Source organism: Chiloscyllium plagiosum, unplaced genomic scaffold (genome assembly GCF_037043375.1).
Source record: "Chiloscyllium plagiosum isolate Xiang-an unplaced genomic scaffold, Cpla_swu_hap1 HiC_scaffold_7, whole genome shotgun sequence".
In the NCBI taxonomy this organism is placed as follows: domain Eukaryota; kingdom Metazoa; phylum Chordata; class Chondrichthyes; order Orectolobiformes; family Hemiscylliidae; genus Chiloscyllium; species Chiloscyllium plagiosum.
In genome coordinates, this window is record NW_028270145.1 from 13176096 (window position 1) to 13195520 (window position 19425).

The 19425-nt window shown below is 44.4% G+C and overlaps 1 pseudogene; it reads left to right on the forward strand.

Annotated features, from left to right (window-relative positions):
* Window positions 1-13882: 13882 nt before the first annotated feature.
* LOC148149562 (uncharacterized) lies at window positions 13883-18840 on the forward strand (annotated as a pseudogene).
* Window positions 18841-19425: the final 585 nt, after the last annotated feature.

Sequence of the window (19425 nt, forward strand, 5' to 3'; positions counted from 1 at the left end):
AAACCCAAACAAGCAGGCAAAAAGCACCCAGAAACCTTAGCCACTCTCCCCTACATCAAAGACATCTTGGAAATGACCTCCAGACAGCTCAGATCTCTTGGCATCATGGTAGCCCACAAATGTGCCAACACACTAAAATAGCAGCTAATGAACTTGAAGGACTGTATACAGACAACAAGCAAAATTAGTCACAAAAAAAAGACCCACTCTCACTAGTATCTTTACATACAGATAAGGAAGGACATCATTTTGACTGGGACAACACACCCATCCTAGGACAAGCCAAACAGAGACATGCACAAAAATTCCTAGAAGCATGGCATTCCAACCGCAACAAACACATTGACTTCGATTCCATCTAACATCCCCTAAGATAAAGAACAGGTGATGACATCACCACAGGAAATGACACAACCAACCCAAGGAAACCTAAACATATAAATAAAAAGCGTGCCATATCATCAGTGTTTCATCTGGAGGCTCACTGATGATGTCACCTAGTATGGTGACGAAATGTCTGAAACTGAATCTTCCAGCTCTGCAAGCAAACCTACATCCAGATGGACAGAAATCTAGCATTCCCCGATGTAAAATCAGGTTGGAGTGCTAACCCAAGTCTGGGGAAGTTACAGTGGGAGTGATTGACCGAATGTCAGTTCCAGGAATTCCGTTTGTTCTTGGGAATTTGGCAGGATCCAAGGTGGGAGTGACATCCCTTGTTGTGGAGAAGCCCAAGTAAGACCAAGAAACTGCGGAGTTAAAACAGAAATATCCTGGTATTTTCCCAGACTGTATGGTAACCAGATTCCACTATCATAAGTCACTGCATGAAGCGAAAAGTAAAGAGAAAGATGAAGGAGTTGAAGTTCAGTTAGGAGATACCTTGTTTGACATAATGGTGCAGGAAAAACCTGAACAGGCAGAGAGTCTGACAGAAGTGTTTAGTCCTGAAAGTCTAAGAGACTTGCAACAGCAAGACAAGGCGATAAAAGATATATATGTGGTTGCATATTCCAAAAAGGAGGCAGCGAATATTTCAGCTGGTTATTATCTGAAAGATAGAATCCTAAGATGGAAATGGAGACCATGGCAGGTTAGTGCAGAGGGGAATTGGGCCTAGGTGCACCAGATTTTGTTGCCGGTAGCATACAGACAGAAGGTGTTATGTGTGGTACATGAACTACCTGTAAGAGGTCACCAAGGGGTAGAAAAGACTCAGTCTAAGGTACAAAAACATTTTTATTGGCCTGGAATGCACAAGGATGTGGTTAACTTTTGCCATAAACCAGCACATGTGATACCAATTCCCCCATTTGAAAAGATTTGATTCCTGGCTGGTTTTGAAAACTTGAATTATTGGTGAATCTTAATTCACCAATTGGTTAGGGGCGGGGGGAGGGGGTGGAGGTGTTCATCGGCTAGTATTATAGAAGGAAAGGAAAGAGATAGGTGAGAGGAAGGATTTGTGAGTAGTTGTTAGTTAATTATTCTCTGTTATACTTTAATAAATAAAATTATTAATTGTTACTTTAACGGGTTCTTGGCCACCCAAATTTTCACAGATTACTGCATGGGATAAATCTTTTCTGTGTTGCTGGTTTAAATTAAGCAGGAAAGTTTACCCAATGTCATAACAGTAGCACGCCACATCCCCAAGCAACCATCCAGCCAAGCCCCCAGTATTATGCTGCAATTATAACAAAAGTGTATATTTTGTTGGGACTCAGTGAAAGAATTGCAAATCTATTGGCAATGAAACACTCTTCAATTTGAAGGACCAGAGTGTGAAGAGAAAAAGGGGTATGTCAATAGGATAAGTAGGGGTGGATTGGAAGAAATGGAAGTGGTAGGGTGGAAAGGTAGAGAGGGAATAATGCATGATTGAGGATAATCTCATTTTTACTGTTTATCCTTTTGTATTGTGTATATGAGTCTCAAAATCTCACCAATGTGCAAGATGTTTTGTCTTCTTGTCTGAGCAATAGTTAAGTATGAGCAGCTACCTCCATAACACAAGGCGAAAGTGAGGACTGCAGATGCTGGAGATCAGAGTCAAGATTAGAGTGGTGCTGGAAAAGCACAGCAGGTCAGGCAGCATCCCAGGAGCAGGAAAATTGACGTTTCGGTCAAAAGCACCACTCTAAACTTGACCTCCATGACACTGTTATCATGTTCTGGAAGGACAGACAGGATAGCATGACTCACTTTCTGCAGCATTCCAACTCACATTGCTGGCTAAACAAGTTTGATTTTATTGTTATTAATGGGGACAATTCACAATTGATTGCAATAAGAAATAGAAATGTTTGCAGAATGGCCAAGCATGTGTCAAATGGAATCAAAACAAAAAATGCTAGAGAAACTTAACACGTCTGGCAGCATCAGTGGAGAGAGAAACAAATTTAAATTTTCAGCATAAGGACTCTTCTTCATTACTGTCCAGTTCAAAAGAAAGGTCTTTGAATTCAAAATATTAACTCTGTTTCTTTCTCTACTGACATTACCAGACCTGATCCTATTCTCGAGCATTTTCTGTCAATTTTCAGACTTCAAGCATTCATAGTATTTGCTTTCCTTTAAGTGGCGGATGTGAAACAACCATGATGCACTTTGCCAGGATGGATAAGGAGGGACAAGTGAGTTCCATTGATTTTATCAGACGTATGCTGGGGCAGAGACACTTCAAGACTGTTTTGAATAGCTGATTTCATAACTCATGCATTTTAGAAGTATAACTTCAAGTTTTAGAAATGAGAGTGTTAAATGTAAGTTAATGAATCTTGAATCCCTAAAGTGTGGAAACTGGCCCTTCGGCAACAAGTCCACGCTGACTCTCCAAACAGTAACCCACCCAGACACATTCCCATACTATCCTATATTTACCTCTGACTAATGCACCTAACCTACACATCCCTGAACATTATGGGCAGTTTAGCATGGCCAATTCACCTGACCTGCACACCTTTGGATTATGGGAGGAAACCGGAACACCTGAAGGAAACCCACTGCAGACACAGGCAGAATGTGCAAACTCTACACAGACAATCACCTGAAGCTGGACTTGAACCCAGGTCCCTGCTGCTGTGAGGCAGCAGTGCCAGCCACCATGCCATCTTTAAGTGGGAATATTTGGTTGCTAATCTGTAAAAACGCTATTGCTTATTCCCAATTCCTTTGCCTCCACCACGTCTGCTCCCTGGAGGACAAATTCCACCATAGAACTTCCCAGATGTTCTTCAAATACCTACTACTTCAAAGACCGCAATTTCCCCTCCCACGTGGTTGACCACCAGTCCATCTCCTCCACTTCCTGCACCTCCACCCTTGAACCCTATCCCTCCATTCGCAATAAGGACTGAACATCCATGGTCCTCATCTTCCACCCAACCAATCTCCAGATACAACGCATCATCCTCCACCATTTCCGCCACCAAGAAACAGACCTCACCATCAGGGATATATTTCCCTCCCCACTCCTATCTATGTTCCAGAGAGACCATTCCCTCTGTGACTCCCTTGTTCAGTCTACACTCCCCACCAACCTATCCTCCAAGTCCAGCACCTTCCCCAGCCACCGCTAGAAGTGCAATACCTACAACCACAGCTTCCCCCTTACCTCCATCCAAGAACTCAAAGGATCCTTCCACATTCAACAGAGATTTACCTGTACTTACACACGTCACCTACTGTGTCCGTTGCTCCTGATGTAGTCTCCTCTACACTGGGGAGACAGGATGCCAATTTGTGGAATGTTTTAGAGTACATCTCTGGGACACACACACTAAACAACCCCACCAACTTGTGGCCAAACACTTTAATTCCCCCTCCCACTCTGCCAAGGACATGCAAGTCCTGGCCTCCTCTACTGCCAAACCCTAACTACCTGCAGCCTGGAAGAAGAATGCCTCATCTTCCGTCTTGGAACCCTCCAACCACATGGGATCAATGCGGATTTCACCAGTTTCCTCATTTCCCCTCCCCCACCTTATCCCAGATCCAACCTTCCAACTCCGCACCACCGTCTTGAACTGTCCTATCTGTCCATCTTCCTTCCCACCTATCCGCTCCACCTTCTTCTCCAACTTTCATCTATCTAATGCACTCCCAGCTACTTTCTCCCACCCCTACCCTGCTCTCATTTATCTCTCAGCCTTCTTGGGCTACAAGTCTCATTCCTGATGAAGGGCTCATGCTCAAAGCATTGATTCTCCTGCTCCTTGGCTGCTGCCTGACCAGCTGTGTTTTTCCAGCACCATACTCTCGAGGTGCTGTATACTGTCCAGTTTGAAGGGCTGTGTGATACAATAGATTACCATATTGTTCTCTTACCTGTGTGAACGAGGGGTTGATTCCATTTCACAGTAAGGAGATTTAAGTCTCTTCTTATCACCAGTTATAACAGATTTGATGCAAAGTGAACAAAGTTAAAAATCACACAACACCAGATTATGGTCCAACAGGTTTATTTGGAATACTAGCTTTCGGAGTGCTGTTCCTTCATCAGGTAGCCTGCATCATGTAGTGCACATCAATGTAAAGTGAGTGAGGGTAGTTTCAGCTCAGCTGCTAATGACTTTAGATACTTGGTGGATTAAAGTAACTGAGGAGAAATCCATTCAACCAAGGCACTGCGAATATTAGATTCCCTACAGTGTGAAAACAGGCCCTTCGGCCCAACAAGTCCACACCGACCCTCTGAAGAGCAACCCACCCAGACCCATTCCCCTACATTTACTCCTGGCTCATCCACCTCACACTATGGGCAATTTAGAACGGCCAATTCACCTAACCTGCGCATCTTTTTGACTGTGGGAGGAAACCGGAGCATCCGGAGGAAACCCACGCAGACATGGGGAGAATGTGCAAACTCCACACAGACAGTTACCCGAGGCGGGAATCAAACCCGGGTCCCTGGCGCTGTGAGGCTGCAGTGCTAACCACTGAGCTACCGTGCCACCCGTGATCTGGAAAACACTATTTGAAAATGTGGATGAAATCAAATTCTGTAACAGTCTTCAAAAGAAAATTGGACATATATCTGAAGAAAACGGATCGCAGCATTAAAGAAAATAAGTGAGGGCATGAGACTAACTTCAGCAGTTCTTTCAAAGTACCAACATGAGTGCTACAGGCCGCATTTTAAAGACATCCATTAAGCAGGCATTATACTGAAAAGCCAATACTTCAGTGGAGATAGGACATGAGGTTACATAACATTCGAAAAGTTTAGCACAAAGTAACAATGTAAACTCAGGCCGAATTTTTTTAAGTAGTTAAAATAGCAAGCAAAACTGGCCCTCAAAGAGAACTACTCAATGACCAGAACCCAATGTTTAAGAAATGGTTTTCAGTCTGATGTCAATGAGACATAACTGCTTATACTCTCTTCTCTCTTGACAATGGGTTGGTTACCTAATTATTGTGACATTACTTGCCATTGACTGTGTGAGAAATGCCCTCTCTTTTGTACTAGTTGTTGATAGAAGACTATAATTTTCATGCATGTTCCCATACCAGGCAGAATGGTTAGGGCTACAAATACCTTGAAGTGTCACCAACAAAACCGATAGGTTTACCTCTACATGCATCTCTCCCATTAAATCTGTTCTTTTTTGAATTCCAATAAAGTCACAAGAATCAATATTGATTTCTCACATTCTTAAATTGTTTGGCACTACTGGAACATATAATAGAGGCACATTTTCTCAAAATCTGGCTTGGCTGTTCTGCGCAACTAAAAGGTAGATGCACATCAGACTACAATGGAAAGGGATAAAATAATTTGATGTAAGCAATACTGAAAATTGAACAATTTTGTACTAAAGTAATTTCCTGTATAGCAATCATGTTGCATTGTGCTGTAATGAGCTATCTGTTTTACTGCGATTTATTTCAGCAGGAAGAAAAATTCTGATATTTTAAATACTGCTGGTTCTTGTTGCAAATCATTTCAATTTAAATGAGTTTCTGTTCATGGGTCATGGACAGAAAATATTCTAATAATTAAGTACAGTGAAATAATTGTTGTCTGCCAACTCTGATTACATTTAAATTTTGTACACGAACAAATCTAACCTTAGATGGACCAGAGGTATAGAGAAATAAAATCTAACCCATGGACAGATCAGACCATGACAGTCCATGGTTCTCTTCAAAGTTAGTAGCAACACCATCAGGCTAGTGCAATCTTCCTCAGGTACTGACCACTATCATTAAAAATTAAATATTGTTGACACTGGAAATCTGAAACAAATGCTGGAGAAACTCATCAGGGCTGGCAGCATTTGTGGAAAGACAGGGTTAATGTTGCAGGTATCGCTCTTCTTCATGATTTGGAGATGCCGGTATTGGACTGGGGTGTACAATGTAAAGAAAAAATCACACAACACCAGGTTATAGTCCAACAGGTTTAATTGGAACCACTAGCTTTCGGAGCGCCGCTCCTTCATCAGGTGGTTGTGGAGTACACAATTGTAACAGACACAGAATTTATAGCAAAAGTTTGCAGTGTGATGTAACTGAAATTATACATTGAAAAATACCTTAATTGTTTGGGAAGTCTCTCATCTGTTAGAATGATTATGTTAGTTTCACTTCTTTCATATGTAAATCACAGAACTTTTTTAAAAGTTACATTCTCTAGTGAACTTTAACAATTGGTGTCAGCCCAAATAATGTATTCAAGGTGTTAGAATCCCTGTGTGCTGCTGTCTGTGTCATAACGTTTAGACTGATTCTAATCTAAAAAATGAATTGATAGAATCTTACATGGATTCATGCAGTTTTTGAGCAAAGTACAATGTAACTCTGCAAGTACAATTTCATCCCACAAACTTATATGTGTATGTGTGCATGTGTGTGTGTGTGTTGGGGTGTGTTTGTCAGTGTCTATGAAAGAGTGTATCTGTGTGTGTGTGAGTGTAAAGGGGTATAAGTCTGTGAAAGTGTGTGTGTGTGTGTAGTGCAATGTGGTCACCTGTAGTGTGACATGAACCCAAGGTCCCGGTTGAGGCCCTCCCTATGGGTACCAAACTTAGCAATCAGCCTCAGCTCGGCCACTTTTTGCTGCTGCCTGTCCCAAAGTCTGCCTTGGAGGATGATCACCCGAAGGTCCGAGATCGAATGTCCTGGACCACTGAAGTGTTCCCCAACTGGGAGTGAACACTCCTGTCTGTTGATTGTTGTGCGTTGCCCATTCATCCGCTGCCGTGCCTCTGCTTGGTTTCCCCAAAGTACCATGCCTCAGGGCATCCTTGCCTGCAGCGTATGAGATAGACAATGTTGGTCGAGTCGCATAAGTACCTGCCACGTACAAGGTGGGAGGTGTCCACATGTGTAATGGTGGTATCCGTGTCAACATTCTGATACGTCTTGCAGCATCTACCGTGACAGGGTTGTATGGAGTTGTCCTGAGAGCTGAGCCGTTTGCTACGAACAATGATCTGTTTGAGGTTTGGTGGTTGTTTAAAGGCGAGCAGTGGAGGTGTGGGGAAGGTCTTGGTGAGGTACTCATCCTCACTGATAATGTGTTGCAGGCTGCCAAGAACATGGGCATAGTTTTTTGGCTCCAGGGAAGTGCTGGATAAGGAAGGGTACCCTGTCGGTTGCAGCTCGTGTCTGTCTCCTGAGGAGGTCATTACGGTTCCTTTCTGTGGCATGTCGGAACTGGCAGTCGATGAGTTGAGCATCGTACTCCATTCTTCTGAGGGTATCCCTGAGTAAATCCAGGTGTCCGTCATATTCCTCCTCATCTGAACAGATCCTGTGTATGCGTAGGGCTTGTTGCACAGAGATATACAGTACGGAAACAGACCCTTCGATCCAACTCGTTCATGCTGACCAGATATCCCAACGTAATCTAGTCCTATTTGCCAGCACTTGGTCCATATCTCTCTAAATCATTCTTATTCATATACCCATCCAAATGCCTTTTAAATGTTGCAATTGTACCAGCATCCACCACTTTGTCTGGCAACTCATTCCATACATGCACCACTCTCTGTGTGAAAACATTGCCCCTTAGGTCCCTTTTACATCTTTCCCCTCACACACTAAACCTATGCCCTCTAGTTCTGGATACCCCCACCTCAGGGAAAAGACTTTGTCTATTTACCCTATGCATGTGTTTCATGATTTTATAAAACCTCTATAAGGTCATCCCTCAGCATCTAAAACTCCAGGGAAAACAACCCCAGCCTATTCACCTTCTCCCAATAGCTCAAATCCTCCAACCCTGGCAACATCCTTGTAAATCTTTTCTGAACTCTTTCAAGTTTCACAACATCTTTCTGATAGGAAGGAGATCAGAATTGCAAGTAATATTCCAGAAGTGGCCTAACCAATGTCCTGTACAGCCGTAACATGACCTCCTAACTCCTGTGTACTGACCAATAAAGGAAAGCATACCAAACACCTTCTTCACTATCCTATCTACCTGTGACTCCACTTTCAAGGAATTATGAACCTGCACTCCAGGTCTCTTTGTTCAGCAACACTCCCTAGGACCTTACCATTAAGTGTATAAGATCCCGTTGTAATCTGAGGCAACACCTCCAATTGAACGGATACTGCCATGTGACTCTGGACCAACAGCAATGTAGTTACTCTTAAAAAGAAATTACTGGAGAAACTCAAATCTTCAGAACACTGGATCCAAAAAGTTAACTTTAATTTCTCTTCATATACCTGTTGAGTTTTTCCGGCAATTTGTTTGTGTTTCTGATTTCTAGCATCCGCAGAATTGTTTTTGGGGTTATTTTAACCTGCTGTCTGGGTAATTAGGAATGAGCAATAAATGCGGCCGAGCCAGTGACACTCATTCCATGAGTGAACAAAAAAAACACTTTCACAAGTGCAATGCCAACTGCCATTTTGTTGCCCATTCTCCTAAACTGTCTACCTTTCATACATTATTTTGTCATGTATATCTAATTATATTGTAAATAGTCAAAATCCCCAACTCTGATCCTTGCACAATTCCATGACTGATAGCCCCCAGCTTGAGAATCCATCATTTAAAGGCATCTCTTTGCTTTTTATCAATCTATCTTTATTCACCACAACAAAAGCATCAGAATCTTTTTAAAGAACACCTTATGATTGCCTCCAAAGATTCAGGTGTACATCTACTAGTCAGACTTTATCTACTGACTTCTTACATATCAAAGAAAACTCTAAGTTTATCAAACAAAATCTCATTTTAGCAAAACCATGCTAACTGTCTAAGTATACTAACATTTTTCATGTTAAGACCATTAAGCCTTTATATAGATTCCAACACACTTTCAATGACTGATGCCAGCCTATCTGATATGCCGTTCCCCGTGTTTTTTCAGCTCCATTCTTGAATATGTATTACCTTTACAGATATGAGGAAATTTCTGAAAATTATAATCTGAATTCTGAAACTTTGTCCATAGGGGATGGCTGTCTTAATATATTTCGGGTGGACTTACTGGGCCACACCCTTCGACCGGAAGAGATTGAAGTCCTGAGCAGGGGTCTCAATTTCTGCCCCACCACCAAAATGGACCCCATGGGTCTTGCAGCAGACATGGAGGAATTCATCAGACGAATTCTTTCAAGATGCCAGCAGTGAACCCAATGAGCCCACTGATGAACTGGAACAGTCAACACAGGGATCCGTAAAGAAGTGAGCAAAGAAGGAGTAAACTTGGACGCCACCGGAGGGTCGCTGCCCTGGGCTTGACACGTATGCTCAAGCCGTCAGGAAATATATAACTGCTAGATTCATCAGCCGCACCCATAAGGTGGAGCAGAACATCACCCAATCACAACGCAACACCATCCATGCTCCCAAAACCAATCACAACATTGTCATCAAACAGCAGATAAAGGAGGAGCCATCGTCATTCAGAATAGAACAGATTACTGCAAGGAAGTGTACCGACAACTGAACAACCAGGAACAATACAGGCAAATACTGGCTGATCCAGCCAAATAACATTCCCATGAACTAAACACATTGATCAGGACTTTGGATCCAGTCCTTCAGAGTTCCCTACGTGTCCTCATCCCACATACTTCTCATGTAGGCGACTTCTGCTGCCTCCCGACGATACACAAATCCAACACACATCGTATCAGGCAATGAGACCCTGTGTGAGAATCTCTCTGGCCATGTCGAAGGTATCTTGAAACCCATTGTATAGGGGATCCCCAGCTTCTGTCACGACACTATAGATTTCTTACAGAATCTCAGCACCCAAGGACAAGTCAAACTGGAAACATTCCTCGTCACAATGGACGTTTCAGCACTCTACACCAGCATCCTCCACAATGATGGCATCGCAGCAACAGCCTCAGTACTCAACACCAACAACTGCCAATCTCCAACACCAACAACTGCCAATCTCCAAGCACCGTCCTACAACTCATCCGCTTTATCCTCGATCACAATGTCTTCACCTTTGACAACCAGTTCTTCATCCAGACACACGGAACAGCCATGGGGACCAAATTTGCACCCCAATATGCCAATATTTTCATGCAGAAGTTTGAACAAGACTTCTTCTCTACACAGGACCTCCAACCAACACTATACACCAGGTACATTGACGAATGTTACCTTGTTGGTTGCAGCACGTGTCTGTCTCCTGAGGAGGTCATTACGGTTCTTTGCTGTCGCACGTTGGAATTGGTGGAATTGGTGGTGAGTTGAGCATTGTAGCCCGTTCTTATGAGGGCATCCTTGAGTACTTCCAGGTGCCCATCATCTTCCTTCTAATCTGCTCAGTGGTTAGCACTGCTGCCTCACAGCACCAGGGTCCCAGGTTCGATTCCAGCCTTGGGTAACTGTCTGTGTGGAGTTTGCACATTCTCCCCGTGTCTGTGTGGGTTTCCTCTGGGTGCTCCGGTTTCCTCCCATGGTCCAGGGATGTGCAGGTTGGGTGAATTGGCCGTTCTAAATTGCCAGTAGTGTTAGGTGCATTAGTCAGAGGGAAATGGGTCTGGGTGGGTTACTCTTCGGAGGGTCGGTGTGGACGTTTTGGACCGAAGGGCCTGTTTCCACGCTGTAGGGAATCTAATCTAACTTAATCTAATCTGAACAGATCCTGTGTATGCATCCCCTTCCTCTGGAACCATGGTGAGGAGCCACTGATAAGACTACACAGTGATATCAACAAGTTTCATGCCACCATCAAAGAACAAAAAGAACAAAGAACAATGAAAATTTAGAGCCCAGGAACAGCCCCTTTGGCCTCCAAGCCTGAGCCGATCAAAATCTACGGTCTAAACCTGTCACCCAATTCCTAAGCATGTGTATCCTCTCCTTCCCACCTACTCATGCATTGGTCCAGAAGCATCTTAAATTAATTTACCGTGCCTGCCTCTCCCACTTCTGCTGGCAATGCGTTCCAGATGCCCACCATCCTCTGTGTGAAGTACTTGCCGCGTGTATCCCCCTTAAACTTTTCAACTCTCACTTTGAACACATGACCTCTCGTTATTGAATCCTTCACCCTGGGAAAAAAGCTTATCTCTATCTACCCTGTCCATACCTTTCATGATTTTGTAAACCTCAATCAGGTCTCTCCTCTCAATCTCCTTTTTGCTAATGAAAACAAGCCTAACCTACTCAACCTCTCTTCATAGCTAGCACTTTCCATACCAGGCAACATCCTCATAAAGCTTCTCTGCACCCTCTCCAAAGCGTCTACATCCTTTTGGTAATATGGCGACCGGAACTGGACACAGCCGAACCGACATCATGTACAAATTTAACATGACCTGCCAGCTCTTATACTCAATACCCTGCCTGGTGAAGGCAAGCATGCCATATGTCTTCTTGACTACCCTATCCACCTGTGCAGCAATCTTCAGGGTAGAATGGACTTGAACTCCCAAATCTCTCTGCTCATCAACTTTTCCCAAGGCTCTTCCGTTCACTGTATAATTCGCTTTAAAATTAGACTTCCCAAAATGCATCACGTCACATTTGTCTGGATTGAACTCCATCTGCCACTTCTCCGCCGAAATCTCCAGTCTATCTATATCCTCCTGTATTCTTTGATAGTCCTTTATGATTTCTGTTACTCCACCAATCTTCGTGTCATCTGCAAACTTGCTGATCATACCAACATTGCCTTCGTCCAGATCATTTATGTACATCACAAACAACAGTGGCCCCAGCACTGATCCCTGTGGAACACCATTGGTCACCTTTCTCCATTTAGAGAAACTCCCTTCAACTACTACTTTCTGTCTCCTGTTGCTCAACCAGTTCTTTATCCACCTAGCTAGAATGTCGTGCATACCATGTGACTTCACTTTCTCTATTAGTTTACCATGGAGAACCTTATCAAACATCTTACTAAAGTCCATGTAAATGATATCAACAGCCCTTCCTTCATCTATCAGTTTGGTCAATTCCTCAGAGAACTCTATTAATTTGGTAAGGCATGATCTCTCCTGCACAAGACTATGTTGCCTATCACTGATAAGCTCATTCTTTTCTAAATATAAATAGATCCTATCCCTCAGTACCTTCTCCAGCAACTTTCCCACCACTCACATCAGGCTCACTGGTCTGTAGTTACCCGAAATATCCCTACTACCTTCCTTGTACAGGGGGACAACATGAGCAACCCTCCAGGCCTCTGGTACTTCACCTGTGTTTAAGGATGCCACAAAGATATCTGTCAGGGCCCCAGCTATTTCCTCTCTCACCTCCCTCACCAACCTGGGAAAGATTCTATCCAGTCTAGAGGATTTGTCCATCTAGCCTAACCAACACATCTTCCCTACTTATGTCAATGTGATCCAGACTAATCAAACGTCTATCTCTAATCTCAACATTCATCATGTTCCTCTCCTTAGTAAATACTGATGCAAAATAATCATTCAGAATCTCACCCATTCTCTCAGGTTTGACATACAGCCTTCCTTCATTATCCTTTAGTGGACCAATCCTTTCTCTAGTTACCCACTTACTTCTTATATAAGAATAAAATGTTTTGGAATTCTCCTTAATTGTGCTTGCTAAAGCTTTTTCCATGACCCTTTTGACCCGCTTGATTCCCCGTTTAAGACTGGTCCTACTGTTCTGATATTCCTCCAGGGCCCGTTCTGTTCTTACTTGCCTGGACCTTATGTACGCTTCCCTTTTCCTCTTGGCTAGTCAGAAAATTTCTCCTGTCATCCACGGTTCATGAATCTTGCCTTTCCTTTCCTTTACCTTCAATGGGATATGCTTATCCTGCACTATCTTTAACCTATCTTTGAAAGCGTTCCACATATTAAATGTGGACTTCCCTTCAAATAGCTGTGTCCAATCCACATTTCTCAGCTCCTGTCTAATTTTGATATAATTGGCCTTAGTCCAGTTTAGTACTCTTCCCTTAGTACCACACTCATCTTTGCCTACGAGTATTCTAAAACTTACAGAATTGTGGTCACTGTTCCCAAAGAAATCTCCCACCGCAACTTCTACCACCTGGCCTGGCTCATTCCCCAACACCAGGTCCAATACGGCCCTTTTCCTCGTCTGAGTATTGACATATTGCTCGAGAAAACTCTCCTGGATGCTTCTTACAAATTCTACCCCATCCAGACCTCTGACGCTAAGTGTAACCCAGTCAATGTTGGGAAAGTTAAAATCTCCCATCACCACTACCCTATTGCCTCTACATCTTTCCATAATATGCTTACCTATTTGTTCTTCTACTTCATGCTCACTGTTGGGATGCCTGTAATACAACCCCAACAAGGTAATTGCACTCTTTTAAGTTCTCAGCTCCACCCATAATGCCTCACTACTCAAGCCCTCCATAGTGTCCTCCTTTAGCACAGCCGTGATATCATCCCTAACCAACAATGCAACTTTACCCCCCCTTTTACTTCCCTCCCTGTCAAACTCGCCATGGACTACTCTCCACTATCTGTCTCATTCTTGGACACATGCATCTCCATCAAGGATAGGCACCTCAATACCTCACTCAACCGCAAACCCACGGATAACCTCACAATGCTACATTTCTCCAGCTTCCACCCCAAACATATTAAAACATCCATCCCCTATTATCAAGCCCTATGCATACACTGGATCTGTTCAGCTGAGGAGGAATGTGACAGGCACTTGGAAGTACTCAAGGATGCCCTCATAAGAATGGGGTACGATGCTCAACTCATCAACCACCAGTTCCGACGTGCCACAGCAAGGAACCGTAATGACCTCCTCAGGAGTCAGACACGTGCTGCAACTGACAGGGTACCCTTCGTTGTCCAGTACTTCCCAGGAGCTGAAAAATGATGCAGCTTGCAAAACATTATCAATGAGGATGAGCACCTCGCCAACACCTTCCCCACACCTCCACTGCTTGCGTTTAAACAGCCACCAAACCTCAAACAGATCATTGTTCGTAGCAAACTGCCCGGCTTTCAGGACAACTCCATACAACCCTGTCACGGTAGATGTTGCAAGACGTGTCAAAGTGTGGACATGGATATCACCATTATGCGTGGGGACACCTCCCACCTTGTACATGGCAGGTACTCATGCAACTCAGCCAACATTGTCTATCTCATACGCTGCAGGCAAGGATGCCCGGAGGCATGGTACATTGGGGAAACCGAGCAGAGGCTACGGCAGCGGATGAATGGGCAACGCACAACAATCACCAGACAGGAGTGTTCACTCCCAATTGGAGAACACTTCAGAGGTCCAGGACATTCGATCTCGGACCTTCGGGTGACCATCCTCCAAGGCAGACTTCAGGACAGGCAGCAGCGAAAAGTGACCAAGCAGAGGCTGATAGCTAATTTCGGTACCCATAGTGAGGCCCTCAACCGGGATCTTGGGTTCATGTCACGGTCACACATACACACACACACGCACACACACACACACACACGCATGCACACACATACATACCTACACAAACTCACAGATACTCCTACACACACTTTCCCACAGTCACACATGTACCCTTTCACAGAATTATACCCCTATACACTCACACACACATATACACTCTCTCACAGACACTCACAATGCCCCCACCTCCCCCCCCAACACACACACACACAGACATAAGTTTGTGGGGTGAATTTGTACTTGCAGAGTTACATTGTACTTTACTCAAAAACTGCATGAATCCATGTAAGATACTGTTAATTCATTTTTTAGATTAGAATCAGTCTAAACATTATGGCACAGACAGCAGCACACAGGGGTGCTAACACTTTGAATACATTATTTGGGCTGACACCAGGCCTATTACCTGCCCTCGACCTCTTCATTTCCAACTGCCGCCGGGACATTAACCGCCTCAACCTGTCGACCCCCCTCCCCCACTCCAACCTCTCACCCTCACAACGCGCAGCCCTCCAATCCCTCTGCTCCAATCCTGACCTCACCATCAAGTCAGCGGACAAAGGGGGCGCAGTGGTAGTCTGGCACACTGACCTCTATATCGTTGAAGCCAAACGCCAACTCGAGGACACCTCTTCCTACCGCCCCCTTGACCATGATCCCACCCCCCATCACCAAACCATCATCTCCCAGACCATACAGAACCTCATCACCTCAGGAGATCTCCCACTCACAGCTTCCAACCTCATAGTCCGGGAACCCCGCACTGCCCGGTTCTACCTCCTTCCCAAGATCCACAAGCCTGACCACCCTGGCCGACCCATTGTCTCAGCATGCTCCTGCCCCACTGAACTCATCTCTACCTACCTCGACACTGTCCTATCCCCCCTAGTCCAGGAACTCCCCACATACGTTCGAGACACCACCCACGCCCTCCACCTCCTCCAAGACTTCCGTTTCCCCGGCCCCCAACGCCTCATCTTCACCATGGATATCCAATCCCTCTACACCTCCATCCGCCATGACCAGGGCCTCCAAGCCCTCCGTTTTTTCCTCTCCAGACGTTCCCAACAGTACCCCTCCACCGACACTCTCATTCGTTTGGCCGAACTGGTCCTCACCCTTAACAATTTCTCCTTTGAATCCTCCCACTTCCTCCAGACCAAAGGCGTAGCCATGGGCACACGTATGGGCCCCAGCTATGCCTGTCTCTTTGTTGGCTACGTAGAGCAGTTGATCTTCCGTAATTACACCGGCACCACTCCCCACCTCTTTCTCCGCTACATTGATGACTGCGTTGGCGCCACCTCGTGCTCCCGCGAGGAGGTTGAGCAATTCATCAACTTCACCAACACATTCCACCCTGACCTTAAATTTACCTGGACCATCTCTGACACCTCCCTCCCCTTCCTGGACCTCTCCATCTCCATCAGTGACGACCGACTTGACACTGACATTTTCTACAAACCCACCGACTCCCACAGCTACCTGGATTACACCTCTTCCCACCCTATCTCTTGCAAAAATGCCATCCCGTATTCCCAATTCCTCCGCCTCCGCCGTATCTGCTCCCAGGAGGACCAGTTCCACCATAGAACACACCAGATGGCCTCCTTCTTTAGAGACCGCAATTTCCCTTCCCACGTGGTTAAAGATGCCCTCCAACACATCTCGTCCACATCCCGCACCTCCGCCCTCAGACCCAACCCCTCTAACCGCAACAAGGACAGAACGCCCCTGGTGCTCACCTTCCACCACACTAACCTTTGCATAAATCAAATCATCCGCCGACATTTCCGCCACCTCCAAACAGACCCCACCACCAGGGATATATTTCCCTCCCCACCCCTCTCCACCTTCCGCAAAGACCGTTCCCTCCGTGACTACCTGGTCAGGTCCACGTCCCCCTACGACCCACCCTCCCATCCTGGCACTTTCCCCTGCCACCACAGGAACTGTAAAACCTGCGCCCACACCTCCTCCTTCACCTCCATCCAAGGCCCTAAAGGAGCCTTCCACATCCATCAAAGCTTTTACCTGCACATCCACTAATATCATTTATTGTATCCGTTGCTCCCAATGCGGTCTCCTCTACATTGGGGTGACTGGGCGCCTCCTAGCAGAGCGCTTTAGGGAACATCTCTGAGACACCCGCACCAATCAACCAAAACGCCCCGTGGCTCAACATTTCAACTCCCCCTCCCACTCTGCCGAGGATATGGAGGTGCTGGGCCTCCTCCACCGCCGCTCCCTCACCACCAGACGCATGGAAGAAGAACGCCTCATCTTCCGCCTCGGAACACTTCAACCCCAGGGCATCAATGTGGATTTCAACAGTTTCCTCATTTCCCCTTCCCCCACCTCATCCTAGTTTCTAACCTCCAGCAACACGATCCCCTTGACTTGTCCGGACTTGTCCGACCTGCCCAGCTCCTTTTCCACCTATCCACTCCACCCTCTCCTCCCTGACCTATCACCTTCATCTCCTCCCCCATTGACCTATTGTACTCTATGCTACTCTATCCCCACCCCCACCCTCCTCTAGCTTATCTCTCCACGCTTCAGGCTCTCTGCCTTTATTCCTGATGAAGGGCTTTTGCCCGAAACGTCGATTTTGCCTGTCCTCGGATGCTGCCTGAATTGCTGTGCTCTTCCAGCACCACTGATCCAGAATCTGGTTTCCAGCATCTGCAGTCATTGTTTTTACCAATTGTTAAAGTTCACTTGAAAATATAACTTTTAAAAATCATTCTGCAATTTGCATATGAAAGAAGTGAAACTAACATGGTCATTCTAACAGATGAGAGATTTACCAAACAATCAAGGCATTTTTCAATGTATAATTTCAGTTACATTACATTGTAAACGTTTGCTATAAATTCTGTGTTTTACAATTGTGTATTCCACAACTACTTGATGAAGGAGCAGTGCTCCAAAAGCTGGTGGTTCCAATTAAACCTGTTGGACTATAACCTGGTGTTGTGTGATTTTTTTGCTCTTCTTCATAACTCTCCCTCTCCAGATGCTGCCAGAGTTTCTCCAGCATTCCCTATGTTTGTTACTGACCACTACCTGGTTTGGAAGCTCCCTGTTTGAAATCTAACAATATTTCACACTTTTCTTTTGACCATCATAGTAAGTGACAAATGGGAAAGATGAAAGAATGAGAAGGTTTAGAATTTAAAATAACCAAAACTATTCTTCCCATAGAATTGATTTTACATATATTATTAAAGGCTCAACTGAAATGATTTAATCCCCAAGGAAAGTGTAAACATTTTCTTCCTTAATGCTCATCTCATTCTTAAAATAGCAACTTTAGATCCTACCTTTCCCAAATCAACTACTTGACTTGGCATGACAGTTCTGTGGTGCTATCTGCTCAGTAACTGTTAAGTTGCATATAGAACTCAACAGTCCCATTCTCAAAGACTTCAACACTCTCATTAATGAAATACACATTTTATTTTCTCATTTTTCAAAGCATTTGTTTCGAGCTTCATAAAATGTTTTGTTTTGGAACCTGATGACTTATTTTGTAAACCATTGGACACAAATGTGTCCACATCTGTCCAGCAACAAAGATCAATGGACGAAGGAACATAATGGGGAGTTGACCACACCTTTGACTTTGTGTTTACGCTGTCAAAATATGGAGCAGTGAGTTCAGGCAGTTAAGAAATGAAAATCATAATTACCTTACAATTCACTACTATATCATGGGTGCCTGTTTCAAAATTTACAGCTGAAGGGAGAAGTGGAGATATTTAAACAACATTAATGTGCATTTATGTCGTACAGTTCATGAAGTAAGATATCCAAAGGTTGCTGAATAAAATTAGGCATTGTACAGTAAAATAAGGTTATTAGCTCAGTTTTTGTATGTATTACTGGCAAGTCTAATGATAAAGCTGTTTTGATTTATTTTATGTGATATATTTTGTTGTAGGATTTCGATCAACGTTTGTAGTAGAAAGATAGAAAGGAAGGGAATTATAGAGCAATAGTATTGTCGGAATGTTATTAAGGAAACCCAGAGTCTAGACAGCAGTCAAAGGTCCAAGAAATCTTTTCCTTTTCCTGATTTGACCGCTGAGGGATCTATGGCAATGGTAGCGTTCTCAGGAGAATATGTTTGTGGAATGATGTATTAGTTAATGGTTCAAAGGGGTTAATATTCATGTTACATTGTTCCACCCATTCCACTGATGTCACACACAATCAGTCAAGGCATTCTAATCCAGATTTCCAAGGGATCAGATGTATCAGGACCAACTCCCTAAGTTCTTAGCAATTATGTCTGGCCAAATGTAGTTGTACTTACTGTTATCGAGAAACTGCCCCCTCTGTGAATATTCTGTGATGTTGAATCCTCTACTATTAATTGCTAGATAGATCCAAGACAAAACAAAGAAAAAGGGGGAATGGTGATAACAAACTCCCTCAAACAACCCCTACCCAGCACCAGGAGTGATCATCTGCAAACGTACCACATGGACAAACATCCCTGAATTGAGACAGGCCACAGTCAGCACTGGAGGCCTATCCCTCTTTGTGATCCTGGCAGCAGCACCATTGCTTCATGTGTTTCC